Source organism: Lutra lutra, chromosome 1 (assembly GCF_902655055.1).
Source record: "Lutra lutra chromosome 1, mLutLut1.2, whole genome shotgun sequence".
NCBI classification, from domain to species: domain Eukaryota; kingdom Metazoa; phylum Chordata; class Mammalia; order Carnivora; family Mustelidae; genus Lutra; species Lutra lutra.
The window spans coordinates 109260416-109276023 of record NC_062278.1 but is presented as its reverse complement, the minus strand read 5'-3'; the positions used below and the strand labels follow the sequence as shown (position 1 = coordinate 109276023).

The window sequence follows — 15608 nt, the reverse complement described above, 5'->3', positions numbered from 1 at the left end:
TTTTTAAAAGTACACTTTTCTATATATTTTGGAATCACCTACTCAAAAAATGAAAAATTCCTATCCTTTTTTTTTTTTTTAAGATTTTATTTATTTATTTGACAGAGAAAGAGAGAGAGAGAGAGAAGGCGAGAGCAGGAACACAAGCACGGAGATTGGGAGAGGGAGAAGCAGGCTTCCTGCCTAGCAGGGAGCCTGATGTAAGGCTTGATCCCAGGACCCTGGGATCATGACCTGAGCAGAAGGCAGATGCTCGATGACTGAGGCACCCAGGCATCCAAAAATTCCTATTCTTAAAAATAAATTGTAATGACACTAACTGACATTAATATATTAATAAAATGAATATTTACTAAGTGTCTACTATATGTCAAGTAGGTACTATTTTGGACACTGGCAATATAGCACTGAAGAAGACAAAGTTCTTGCCCCCCTCATAGAACTTATATTCTAGTGCGAAAGAATATATATGTTGATTTTATAAAAAATATACACACACGTATACAAATAATTCTGAATATAAATAGTATATATATTCAACTATATATATCATGTGTATGTGTACATATATATGTGTATGTATATATAAATCTATATCTATATAATTATATTTATCTATATCTATCTATATATATTGATATCTATATATATAAATCTCATATGTGTGTGTGTATATATATATATATATATATATATATATAAAGATGTTATTTATTTGACAGAGAGAGAGAGAGAACACAAGCAGGGAGAGGGGCAGAGGAAGAGGGAGAAGCTGGATCCCCACTGAGCAGAGAGCCCAATGCGGGGCTCAATCCCAGGACCCTGGAACCATGACCTGAGCCAAAGGCAGCCATTTAACCAACTGAACTACCCAGGCACCCCTAAAAATATATTTATTAAAATGAATTAAATTGTGCCAATATGGTTAAAATGAACCATATGGTTAAATATGAATTAAATTGTGCCAATATGGTTAAAAGTCAACCAAGGTAAAGGATGAGTGATGTGGTGGAAGCGGGGTAGTGATGCCTCTGAAGAGGAGGTGTTTGAGTAGAGATCTGATTGAAGAGAAGGAAGAAACAATACAGGGGAAGAGCTTTCCAGGCACCAAAGACCCTGAGGCACAAGAAAGTTTGATCAGAAGCAATAGAAACACTTAAGTAGCTGGAGCAATCTGTGTGAGAACAATGGTAGACAATGATGTTAAATAGATGGTCAGAAGGCAGATCATGTAGGCTTTGTAGGGCAAGGATTTGGATGTTACAGGCAGCTGTTGAAGGTTTTTAAAAATATCTGAAAGGGGCCCAGAAGGCTGGGAAGAAGGTGGAGTAGGAGGACCCTAAGCTCCCCTTGTCCCATAGACACAACTAGAGGACACTCACATCTGTATAAATAACCCAGAAAATGACCCAAAGACTGGCAGAAAAAATTCCACAACTAAATGTAAAGAAGAGGTCACATCAAAGAAGGTAAGAAGGGTGGAAATGACATGGGAACCTCAAGGGACCCAAGGGACTGTCAGAGGGAAGGACCTGAGAACTCAGAGAAGGGAGAGAAATAGACTATGACACTGGGAAGCCTGCATGGGGCAGATGAATCCTCATAATATTTGGGTTGGAAAAACTAGAGGGGCCAAATTTTGTGAGCACTTACAACCAGCAGGACTTAAAGCCTAGAATTTTAAAAATCTCAGTTCTAGGAGAGCCTGGAAAGTGATGGGAAACTGAGCCCCTGCCCTTAGAGAGACAGCACAACAAACAAGCAGCAGTTTGAAAAACACCTGGGGAATATGGCAGGGAGAGTTCTTTACTCATATTAGAGCCTGTCCCAGAGTTAGGGATTACAGGGAGACCCCTACAGGAACAAAAGAGCTGGCAGGTGCCACTTCCCTCACCTGCCACCCACCCCAACCCCAGCATAAATACACTGCCATCTGCAGGAACCAGCACAACACGGACACTTACTACCTAACTTGCTGACACCAAGAGCCATCCCCCACCCATTTGGTCAAGCTTGCCTCTGTCCGGGACTGCAGATGCCGTCCCCAAGAAGCCCTGAGCAAACCCTTGCAAACAGCATGTCCCCTGACCCATGCATATTCCAGGGCCTCAGTCTTGGCAGCACTAGCAGTGGGTCCCCTTTAGCAGAGGCTCTGCACACACCTTGTTAAAACTGCACACCCCACACCTGAGTGTTTTATGGATCAGCCCAGCCAGCCCCATCCCAGCAGTGGAGGCACATTCCTTCTTCCCTGTGTCCAAACCTTGTGGGTGCTATAGCCCTGCCCTGGAGTATGTTGTGGAGCTGCCCTCTCTGATAGGCTTTTGGCTAGAGCCCATTCAAACTAGGCCACAAGGCTATCAGTGTACAAGCAGCCCTGATGGGGGCCAGCATCACTCCAGAGAGACTCCTGCCCTGGGAATAGGGAAAGATAACCACACAAATGAATCAGACTGTGGCCTCCACAAGTGCACTGGGGCAGATAACTGGTTGGCTACAGGCCCCTTCCACCAATGAAAGCTTCTCAGAGGACAACAAAAGGAAAGTGCCCTGCAGTTTGGTGCTACTGCATCTCTGGCAAATGCCTGATCTGACTAAACTGAAGTCCAAGGCAGCCCTAGATTGCCCACAATGTTCAAAGAGAACCATTGAAGATGACTGGACTGAAGGAAAAAGTGGCTTTTGCAACACACATAGGAGACACCCCTAAAGCACCAGGTTCTCATGACCAGGGGACACTGCACTGCAGGGCACACATGATCTCTTCCTCATAAAGCCACTACTTTCAAGAGCAGGAGTCACAGCGGACTTTCCTAAAACACAGAAACAGACACAGAGAGTTAGACAAAAATGAGAAGACAGAGGAATATGTACCAAATGAAAGAACAGGACAAAATCGCAGCAAAAGAACTGAATGAAACAGAGTAAGTAGTATGTCTGGTAAAGAATTAAAAGTAGTATGTCTGGTAAAGTAATGGTCATAAAGATACTCACTGGACTTAAGAAAAAAAGTGGAGGACATCAATGAGACCATTAGCTAAGAGATAAAAAAGGAACCAACCAGAGAAGAAGAATACAATAAATGAAATTAAAAATACATTGGATGGAATAAGTAGCAGACTAAAAGAAGCAGAAGAATGAGTCAGCAATCTGAAAAAAAAGAGTAACAGAAAAGCTGAACAGGTGAGAGAAAAAATAATGCAAAATGAGAATAGATTTAGGGAACTCAGCAACTCCATCAAGCATAATAATAACATTCACATTATAGGGATCCTGGAAGAAGAAGAGAGAGAAAAGGTGGCAGAAAATGTATTTGAAGAAATAATAGCTGAAAACTTGCCAAATCTAGGGAAGGAAAGAAGTTCATATCCAGAGGGCACAGAGATCCCCCAACAAAATCAACCCAAAGCAATCCACACTAAGACACATAGTAATTAAAGTGGCAAAAAGTAGTGATAAAGACAGAATTTTAAAAGCAGACAAGAAAAAAGGAAAAACAGATATCCAGATTGGTAAAGAAGGAGTAAAACTTTCACTATTTGCAGGTGACATAATACTATATGTAGGAAACCTGAAAGACTCCATCAAACAACTACTAGAACTGAGACATGAATTCAGTAAGGTTATAGAATACAAAATCAATGTACAGAAATCTGTTACATTTCTATATACTAATAATGAAGCAGCAGAAAGAGAAATTAAGAAAACAATCCCATTTACAATTGCACCAAAAATAATAAAATACCTAGGAATAAACTTAACCAAAGATGTAAAAGACATATACTGTGAAAAAACTGATAAAACACTGATGAAAGAAATGGAAAGACAGTTCATACTCATGGATTGGAAGAACAATTTTTGTTAAAATGTCTATACTATCCAAAGCAATCTGCAGATTTAATGCAATCCCTACCAATAGCATTTTTCACAAAACTAGAACCAACAATCCTACAATTTGTATGGAACCACAAAAGACCCCAAACAGCCACAGCAATCTTTGGAGAAAAAAAAGCAAATCTGAAGATATCACAATTCCAGATTTCAAGTTAATTTACAAAGCTGTAGTAATCAAAACAGGATGGTACAGGGGCGCCTGGGTGGCTCAGTCGTTAAAACATCTGCCTTTGGCTCAGGTCATGATCCCAGGGTCCTGGGATGGAGCCCCACATCAGGCTCCCTACCCAGTGGGAAGCCAGCTTCTCCCTCTCCCGCTTTCCCTGCTTGTGTTCTCTCTCTCACTGTATCTCTCTCTGTCAAATACATAAATAAAATCTTTTAAACAAACAAATAAAAAACCAAAAAAAAACAGTGTGGTACTGGCTCAAAAACAGACCTATAGTTCAATAGAAGATAATAAAGAGCCCAGAAATAAACTCATGATTATATGGTCAATTAATCTTCTACAAAGCAGGAAAGAATATCCAATGAGAAGAAGTGTCTTCAACAAATGGTGTTGGGAAAATGGGACAGCTACATACAAAAGAATGAAACTGGACCACTCTCTTATGCCATACACAAAAATAAACTCAAAATAGATCAAAGACCTAAATGTGAGACCCGAAACCATAAAAATCCTAGAAGAGAACCAAGGCAATAATTTCTCTGACATCAGCCATAACATCTCTTGAGGCAAGGGAAACAAAAGCAAAAATAAACTATTGGGACTATATCAAAATAAAAATTTCCTGTACAGCAAAGGAAGCAATCAACAAAACCAAAAGACAACCTACTGAATAGGAAAAGATTTTCACAAGTGACATACCCAATAAAGGGTTAGTGACCAAAATATATGAAACACTTGTACAACTCAACACCAAAAAACCCCGAATATTCAGTTAAAAAATTGGCAGAAGACATGAACAGAGATATTTCTCCAAAGAAGACATATAGATGACCAAAAGACACATGAAAACAAGCTGAATATCACTCATCATCAGGGAAATGCAAACCAAAACCACAATGAGATAGAACCTCACACCTGTTAGAATGGCTAAAATCAAAAACTCAAGAAAAAACAAATGTTGGTGAGGATGTAGAGAAAAAAGAACCCTTGTGTACTATTGGTGGGAATGCAGACTGGGGCAGCCACTATGGAAGACAGTATAGAGGTTCCTCAAAAAATAAAAAACAGAACTTCCCTATGATCCAATAATTGCATGACTGGTATTTACCCAAAGAATATAAATACACTAATTTGAAGAGAGCCACACCATGTTTGTCTGTTTCTATCTATCTATCTATCTATTATTATTCAGCCATAAAAAAAGAATGAAATCTTACCATTTACAACAATTTGGTTGGATCTAGAGAGTATAATACTAAGTGAAATAAGCCAGAGAAAGAGAAATACCATATGATTTCACTCATATGTGGAATTTAAGAAACAAAACAAATGAACAAAGAAAAAGTAGACAAACTAAAAAACAGACTCTTAGCTGAGTCTGTTAACAGAAAGTAGGTGGGTAGGGGATGGGTGAAACAGGTGAAGGGAATTAAAAGTACACTTATCTTGATGAGCACTGAGTGATGTATGGAATTGTTGAATTGTACACCCGAAATGATATAACACTAAGTTAACTACGCTGAAATTAAAAAAAAAAGAAAAAGAAAAGGAGCAGCCTTCACAAATCCGTTCCCATAACAGGAAGCGGGCATGCTCAGCAGACACCTGGGGGTGAGGACAGCACCACCTGTGGCTCAGAGTTTATTTGAGGTCCCAAGTCCCTTTCATCTGGAAGCAGTACATCAAGGTTTCATCTGTGGCCTTGTGTCCCTTCCTAACACCCAAGGGGCTTTCACCCAGACCTCAGGCTTGGATATAAACTATCAAACTATCAAAATGTAACAACTAAAAATAGGAAAACATACTATAGGAGACTCTTAACCATTGGAAACAAACAGAGGATTGCTGGAGGGGGAAGGGAATGGGGTAACTGGGTGATGTAATGAGCACTGGGTGTTAGAAACAACCGATGAGTCAATGAAATCTACCTCTGAAACTAAAAATACACTATATGTTAATTCATTGAACTTAAATAAAAAATAAATTAATAAATTTAAAAAATAGGAAAACAAATTTTAAAATCCAAAAGTGTCTGGATTTAAGAGTCAGCCAGTGCACACCTGTATGGCCTTCCAGGTGTTAAAAGAGTGAAGGGAAGGAAGCAGTGAAATGCCTGCTTCTCTGGAAATAGTGTCACCTGCCATGCTTTCCTAGGACCCTTTCCCCCAACTCTTGTCCCATAAACCAACAACCTGGCCCAGGAGAGGCTATTGAGTGGGAGGAGTTAATAAGCTCAGGAACCTAGAGTCATAGAAATTCAGCAAGTTAAAGGATGAGTAAAGGTTTTACTTCATTACAGTCCCAGAATCCACTTAGGACCGTGTATCTTGAGCTTCTCTCCCACCAAAGGTCAGTTGGGCCCAATACCATCATCTGGGCTCTGCAGGAATGTGAGACAGGCTGGAGACAGACTGTAGATCGGAGGTGAAGGCAGAGGAAAGGGGAAACCCAGTGTACTTGTACGCAAACAATCTACGTCCTCAGCACTCCTTGATCCATTTGAAAGGCTACAGGCTAGCAGCCATCATTTATAACTTGTGTATATTAATAACATCAAATTTTGCTTCTAGATTCGAAGTCACAAAATTTTCCTGTACCAAGAATTTTTTTTAAATACATGTGGCAAAAGAGAAATAGAAAATATCAACTTCTCCAAATCCAAATGCAACCTTAACATTCTCATACTCAATAAAGTCGATGTTTGCGTAACAATGTGTGTAGCTCCTGGAATCTTTATCTCAACATAGAACCTCAACAGCTGAGATACAACAATTCCAATTTCATATAGGAAATTTATTTTACAGGCCATTGTACTGGGAATTTAGTCTGGAAAATTAGTACACATGTCAAAATCTTAAAAACAGATTTCTCCAAGGTTGTGTGAAATTCCTAAAGCTGCTTGCCCTTTCCATCTATTTCCCAAAGTTCCTCCTCTTTGAAAACACTTTATGCTGCTCTTAAATCTAGGCTCTCAACAGCTTATTACACTGTATTCGATTCTACTTTATTCTCATTCGTTTCTTTGAACCACAAAACCTCCAGTTTAACTAGCTGAAAGTATTATATATTTGCTAACATAAACTTGTAACATGAACCTAAACTAAAGGAAAAGCCGCTGGAAAGAACATGAGGGAGAAATCTAAGCACTATCTAGAAATAAACTCTGGGCACCACATGCACATTTGTTCACTTTTATTTTCTGACCATAAACATCCTCACTGAACCAAAGACAAGACATTAAAAACCATCCAACACAAGCAGGACCTGTTTTAGCAGAACACTTGCTGTAAACCTCATGGTCTTCCTTTTCATTTTTAAAAATAAAACTACTTGTGAAATGCTGAAACTTTCTTTTAAGTAGGTCTACTTAACACAAGATTTAGCACCCGGCAGGACCTTAATTTAATCCCAGATGGGAATTATCCTCACAATCTTTTTATATTCGAATATATTTTTAAAAAATTACTTACACCAAAGCAAGCCTGAAATCTGGACAGACGGTATGAAACTACCGGCAGCCGGCAGCCGCCTATTTCCTCACAGACTAAACTTTGTTCCCTTCCTGGCGGTTTCTGGATCAGGTTCACACTGATACACATTCACTGTGGCCTTGGAAGCTACCAGCCAGCTGGAGCAAGGTGGGAGGGCTTGTTGATTTAACTACTGCTTGACCACCACGAATCAGCAGCTTCTTGAAGGTGGAGAGCAACGTGTTTCAAGAGACAAATGTAAAGATCACAGTGAAAGCCTGAAGAAATCTCATCGTCTCCGACAGTGGGGCTTTGGTTTCAGAGGACATTTCTTTCCCATATGTTCCTGGGGGAGAAAAACTAATATAGTCGTCCTCTGAGCTTCAAAAACAGTGCTTTCTCCCTTTCGTGAAAGTTTTTCTCTCCTCCCCAGAATCTATACATCGTGCAGTCACGGCAAAAAGAGGCCAGAAAGTTGCTTCTTTCTCAGAGTCCGCATCAACTCCATTCTCCCTCTTTTATCAGGTAGCGGAACCATGCAGAGTTCTTGTTAAACTTAGTTGTTTTCTGACATTGAAACCACCTGCTTCCCTAAGAGTAAAGTGAGAACTTGGATCCCAAATTCTGTTCTATGCAAGATAAAATGTTCCATTGCTTCATCCCCTTCCACATCCCTAAGCTTCTTTCCCTTCTGAGCTACTGTATTTCTGTAATTTGTAGCATTAGCCATTGAAGCAGAAACCATTTATTATGCACTTACTGCTCTAATCACTTTATAAACATTATCTCATTCTCTCCTAGGCAACATACTTGGGGATCATCTTCAATTCTTCTTAATCTGCTTCTCTATCCAGTTAGCCCCGTCACGATCCTGGTGATCCCCTGCGATAGGAACGGTGGGAGGCAGGATAATGGTCCCTCACAAAGATGTCCATTTTCTCATCACCAGCATCTGTGAACATGTTACTTTCCACGGCAAAAAGGACTTAGTCAATGCAGTTAAGGTTAAGGGCTTTGATACAGGGAGATTATCCAGATGGGACCAATCTTTTCATGTGAATCCTTTAAAAGCAGTGAGCTGGGGCGCCTGGGTGGCTCAGTGGGTTAAGGCCTCTGCCTTCGGTCCGGGTTATGATCTCAGGGTCCTGGGATCGAGCCCCACATTGGGCTCTCTGTGCAGTGGGGATCCTGCTTCCTCCCCTCTCTCTGCCTGCCTCTCTGCCTATTTGTGATCCGTGTCTGTTGAATAAATTTAAAAAAAAAAATAATCTTTAAAAGCAGTGAGCCTTTCCCAGCTGTGGCCGGAGAGAAGTGATGGGAGGACTGGACTTGCTTCTGGTGGTTCTGAAGGGTGGAAGTAGGGGACCTCTAGAAGCCAGAAAAGTCAGGAAAACAGACTCTTCTAAAGCCTCCAGAAGGGGATACAGCACTGATGATACCTTGGTTTTAGCCTATTGAGATCTGTGATGATTTCTGACCTCACAACTGTAAGATGATGAAAGTGTGTTATTTTGTTTCAGTCTGCTAAATTTGTGATAACTTGTTATGACAACAATAGAAATATAATACAGGTACTTTAATTTCAAAGTTAATTTCCTTTGAAAATATAATATCTAGAACTGAATACTATACTCCAAATGAGTTCTGATGGGACTACTAAGTTCCTTAATCTAATGCTATAATTTTATAAATTAATAAAGGCAACTGAAGATTTCAATTTTAACACATTATATTCTTAAGTTGGTGGACTTTTGTCACACAAACTATATCAAGCCAGCTGCCCGACTCTACCCTCATTCTCTCTTTCCACTAATTTTGGGGATGAAATGTAGAGCTTTATATTCACTTCAATTGAAAAATTTCACTTTATTAGTTTTAGCCCATCCTTCCAAACTGTTAAGATAATGTTCAATCATAACTCTGTACTGTCATAGGAAGTATTCTCTTTAAGCCTAACTTCATTTATTTAATTCCCATGTATTCATCAAATTATTAGTAAACAAATATTGAGCAGCAAAATCAAGAACAAAGTTCTGAAATAGAGAACAGTTTTGTTATAAAATACTCTCAGTTTGACATTGATCCATGAATCAAAACTCTCTGGTTACACAAGTTCGATCAGCTACAAAACACTTACTCTCATAAACTTATTTTTTTTTAAATTTCTCAAACATATCAAGAGAATAAAATGACTTAATGAAGATGTGTCCACAGCATACTAGAACTCTACTGGAAATGGAGATGTGGTTAGTTTGATAAGAAAGGAGTTTTTTTGGTTCAATGCTGTCTCTTAATGATTAACACTTCCTTTTTTAAAAGTTCACAAACTATCAGTTAATTATTGTTTCCAGAAGTTTACCTGAAGTTAAAGGAAAGTTTATCCAATGGAGGGAAGTGATAATTTCTGTCTCAGAAGGAGAGATGTAAGTGGAAGATGGTGTGGTGGAAGGAATGAATACAGTGTGCCCTTGGGAGGGTATAAAAACCAGACTGGTCAGAGCAGTAGTGGTTATGGAAAGTAGTGTGAACTGGGGTTGAAACTACGATGTAAAGTCTTGAAAAGAGGAGTAGGCCTTCAACTTAATAAATGAATGCTTTAACAACCTAATTGAAAAATGGGCAAAGTATATGGACAGTTCACAGAAGAAAATGTAAACGGCTCTTAAACATATGTAAAGATGCTCCAACTTACTATAAAACAAATGCAAACTGAAAGTACAATGACATAATTTTAAACTATACTTTAACCTATCAAATTGGCAAAATTCAAAGTCTATTAAGACACAACATTGGTGAGCTTATGGGTAAATAATGGAAGATAAAACGGTGGGAACTCTCCAAAATGCAAATTGGCCATCAAATTATGATTGCATATACCCTTCCACCCAGCAATAACTAGACACATACCCATGTAAAATGACACATATTCGTGGGTGGTCACTACAGCACTGTTTGCGAAAGTAAAAGATATCAATCAGTGGGGAACTGGCAAATCAAACTGCAGAACAGATACCCAATAGGATCCTGAAATTTTTCAAAAAGGCAACTTTGTGTTACTGATAAAAAGTGATGAAACTATACCAAGTTAAAAAAAGAAAGCAGTAGGGGCGCCTGGGTGGCTCAGTGGGTTAAAGCCTCTGCCTTCGGCTCAGGTCATGATCCCAGCGTCCTGGGATCAAGCCCCGCATTGGGCTCTCTGCTCTACGGAGAGCCTGCTTCCTCCTCTCTCTGCCTGCCTCCCTGCCTGCTTGTGATCTGTCTCTCTGTCAAATAAATAAATAAAATCTTAAAAAAAAAAAAAAGAAAGAAAGCAGTATATTTAGAATGCAACTATTTGTATATGTTTGAAAGTGTGTGTGTGTGTGTGTCCTCAGAGAATCTCTTAGGAAGAATATCCAAGAAACCAGAAACACTGGGTTATCTATAGGGAAGAGACAGAATAGATATGGTTCAGAGGTAGGAAGGAAACTTCTATATCCTTTTGTCCTTTCTGAATTCTTGCCAAAATTGGTATTAACTATTAAAAATTTTGATAGATGTGCTAAATAGCAATGTTGCATCCTGGAATAGGAATAGTACAGTAGTAAAAAATCTGGTGAAAACTTAAAAGTCTGGATTTTAGTTAAGAGTCATGCACCGATGTTAATTTCTTAATTTTGACAAATGAGCCATAGTTACGAAAGATGTTAACATCAGGAGAAATTGGGTGAAGGTACTATTTTTGCAGCTTTTTAAAAACCTAAAATTATCTCAAAAATAAAAAATTTTATTAGAACAAGAGAAAAATTGGGGTGTCTGGGGCAGGGATCGGCTCAGTTGGTTAAGTGTCTGCCTTTGGCTCAGGTCATGATCCCATGATCCCAGGGTCCCTGCTCAGTGGTGAGTCTGCTTCTCCCTCTCTCTGTGTATAACACCCAGTGCTCCATGCATGGAGCACTGGGTGTTATACACAAATAAAAAGCTAATGCAACACTAAACCTGGAAGACAGAATCACAGCTCCCACAAGTATTTCAGCTGCCCCTCCCTTCAGCTCATGCTTGCTGGCTAGCTCTCTCTCTCTCTCTCTTTCAAATAAATAAAAATCATTTCAAAAAAACAACAGCAAGAAATAAATTAACATTCAAAAACTTGTTAGGGTGGCTACAGTGGCAATGGCTTGAAGAGAGGAGAGATTAAAACCAAAGATGCCAGATGGGAACCTGTGGGAGTAATCTTGGCATGAGGCATTGGGGTAAAAGTCATGAAAATACAATGAAATGAACTAATGCAGATATGAGATACATTTCAAAAGAAAAAAATGAACAAAATATTTACAAGAGCAGAGAGCAGAGATAAGATCAGTGATACCATTGACAAAAGATGAAAATGAGAGGAGGTGGTTTGTTTAAAGGGGAATGAGATTCATTTTATTCATTCATTATTTGCTGGTACCCCCCTCCCCATGCCAGGCTCTGTGCGAGGCCCTAGGGATGTGAGTTTATAAATGCCAAGTAGGTAGTGACCCTAAAATGGCCAAGCTCAACTGTCCAAAAGGCATCTGGATATTACAGGGTGAGTATTTTGGTGAGAAGACAGAACTGGGATAGCTGAGAAAGGTGACAGAGACAGAGGAAGGAGAAGCTAAAACTGAGCCGTGGGCCAGAAACACAATTAGAGTAGAAGACGAGTAGCAAAGAAGACAGGGAAGGAATGGTCAAAGGGTACTGAGAATAAGCAGGACAGGGCAATTTCCTGGAAACCAAGACAAAAGAAAGATCAAAGAAGAAGGGTTCCATCAAATGTACTGTTCAAACTATGAATATCTACAAAAATCCACAAGACAGTTAAAGAGGGAGAAATTGCTGACAGCAAAGGAGGTTGCTCAAAAGAAATTTTTCACTTTCAGGAAAGCCTAAATAGAACCCAGATTTCAGAAGTCACAATTTTCTTACAAGAAAAGCACTTCTAACTTAAAGGCCTTTAGGAAATGGGATTACATTTATTTTCATGCTTCTCAAACTAAGGTATATGAAACTACAGGGCAGATGTGTATGCAACATCAGTCTTATTTGGAGGAAAATATATGGGAACTGAAGAATGCAAAATTTACATGAGCTCTGAAGACAGATCCCAAAATTTCAAGCACAGAATGTCTTTTTTTTTTTTTTAAGACTTTATTTATTTATTTGTCAGAGAGAGAGAGAGCAAGCACAGGCAGACAGAGTGGCAGGCAGAGGCAGAGGGAGAAGCAGGCTCCCCACAGAATAAGGAGCCCGATGTGGGACTCGATCCCAGGACGCTGGGATCATGACCTGAGCCGAAGGCAGCTGCTTAACCAACTGAGCCACCCAGGCGTCCCAAGCACAGAATGTCTTTATAGGAGGTCACCTTCCTACTTCTATAGCTACAGATTCATTCTCCACTTCTAATGCTGAAATGTCACCTTGCTATTGAAATTCAGGATACCTATAATTTAAAAAATAACTTTATGAACTATGGCCTCACATGGCAAATTGTAATAAATATTTCACATTCCAAGGAGAAAAATAATGAAAAAATATTGAATTTATCATATTTACCACTATTTGCTATTGCTATTTATGTAACCATTTATTATTTATCCTTTATGTCTGTAGCTAGAGCTTAATTACATGCTTAGATGGAAGTCACAGTGTTAATTATATGCAAATACTTAACCGGTACTCCTTGAGAATGATGAATACATGATATACTAAGAACCAACCAACACCATATATATGCATACATATATACAGATCCATATTAATTTATATTACACACATACTATAAACATAGGCATTAATACCAGAATTGTATTGTACAACTAAAACCCTTCCTTATAAGCAGTACACAGTATTTCAGTAAAAGGGAAGTACAGTATTCACATGTAATTCTCCAAGTAAATTAAAATGTTACTTTAGTCATCATATACCAGGATAAGCATAAATTTGAAAGCTTTCCCCTGATATTTTCCATCTAATTTTAAACAGCCTTGGTCTATAGGCCACAAAGCAGTACTTCCCACCAAGCAAAGATTTTCTTTTTACATCTTTTGTGTGAGAAAGCCGTCAGAGCAGTAACAGTGTCGTAATATAGAGGAGCGTTTTGAAAATGTCATGGAAAAACTATGTGGGGTTAGTGATTGTTGTAAGATCAGTTGTCTAGTCTAATGTTATCTGAAGAGAAAAATTATCATTTATTATCTTAATCAATTCTGATACTTATGACATTTTTACTATTTAAAAGAACATCAATTTTAAGAAGAGTCAAAACCAGCTTCTTTTATAAACGTTTGGGTTTTTAAACTAAAAGTTCTACAGAAGATAGCTCTCATATTGCATCTTGTATACATTGTCTCAAGGCTAAGAAATAAAAAGCTAATGCAACACTAAACCTGGAAGACAGAATCACAGCTCCCACAAGTGTTTCAGCTCAGGCTGTTGGCTGGCATGATTAATAACAACTACGGGGGCTTGTTATCACGTCTTAACCTCATCCATGGCCTATAACTCTCTGCTGTCATGCTGTAAAGAATTTTGACCTTATCATATTTTGAGAAAGCAAATCTAAATTGATATCCTAGGGAATAATCAATTATTTTCTTCTCCAACTTGACCTTTATAATCATGAGATTGGTATAATTCTCAAGGATTCCCTTTTCATCTTAAGTATATATTCATGGAATGTGAACTGATACAAGCACTTTGAACCTCAGGTGAATGGAATTATGAATACCACCGTGCAATTTGGTATTACGAGAAGAGTTGAAGCATGTTTCTACAAGCAGCAATTCAACTCCCAGGGACAAAGCTTCTCAACTGCTATGCCCTGGTGCCCCAGTACACAATGAATAGGTTACAGGTGTGCCCAGATATGGATCTCCTCCTCAGCCCTCCAGCCAAGCAGAAGCGCCTAGACCAGAGACACAGCTTCATTCCTTTAATGCAGTATTATGGAACAAATATTTTCTATCATTTTCTATGTGTGCCATGACATGGGAAAGGTTGAGAAACATTAACAGAGAAGCTCTTGCACATGTGTAGAGATATAGATACAGGAATGTATGTATATACAGGAGCAATGTCTGTAGTACCAAAGAACTGGAACATCTCAATGTCTATCGATCAATTCATCTGCTAATAAAGTTCTGGAATATTTATACATGCAATAGTATACAGCAGGGAAAACCAATGAGCAATAGCTATATGCATTGACATAGACAAATCTAAGACTTTAATGCTGATTAAAAAAAAAAAGTAAGGCCCAGAAAAATACATACGATATGATTACATTTTTATCAAGTTCAAAAACACATAAAACTAACCAATATACTGTTTGGGGACACAGAGAGTATGATTAAAAAAAAAAAACACTGGGAAAAGTAAGAAAATTATTAACAAAAAATTCAGAATTTTTTGAAAATTCAGAAGAATTGCTCTGAAGAAGCACGAAAAGTTTGGGAAAAGAGAGGAGTCTACAGGAGATATTAAAGGTAAAGATAATAGTGCTTTTTAAAAACTGGGCTACCCTCGGTGATGGGTATTAAGGGGGGCACGGATTGCATGGAGCTCTGGGTGTTATACACAAACAATGAATCATGGAACACGACATCAAAAACTAATGTCGTGTTCCATGATGAATGGTGACTAACATAACATAATAATAAAAAAAAAAAAACTGAGCTACAGGGAAGCAAATGTTTTCCATAGTTATTCCACAAACCTTATAGCTACTTTATAGACATTTGGTATCTACTCAATATTTAATAAGCATCTTTTATAAAAGCTCTACTTTGTCCAAAAGTAGTGAGTGCACCTGCGATCCCTGCAACAGTATGAGGGGCATGGAACATTCAGGACAGAAAGCAGGAAATTATACATGATGTTGCAGGTCAGACATGGAACCTTTCACAAAGGCCCTACAGACTCACACAGGAGTGATAAAAAATTTGAAAGCTATACAATAATTAAAATTAAAACTAAATTTAATATGCTAACATTTTATGATATACCATATATGTAAATTTTAACATTAACCAAAATATGGATTTAAAGAATCAGGACTGAATACACTGCCA

At 38.5% G+C, this 15608-nt stretch overlaps 1 protein-coding gene across 5 annotated transcripts in view; it reads right to left on the bottom strand.

Annotated features, from left to right (window-relative positions):
* The window catches only part of MAP3K13 (mitogen-activated protein kinase kinase kinase 13), a 165270-nt gene that overhangs the window by 126643 nt on the left and 23019 nt on the right, over window positions 1-15608 (bottom strand). Inside the window, exon 1 of one of the 5 annotated variants that reach the window (XM_047732103.1) lies at window positions 7534-7958. The exons of the other annotated variants lie outside the window; for them this stretch is intronic. The gene's annotated coding sequence lies outside the window, so the exon portion shown is untranslated. Of the gene's footprint in view, window positions 1-7533; window positions 7959-15608 lie in introns of those variants that run through there. 5 annotated transcript variants of the gene reach the window in all.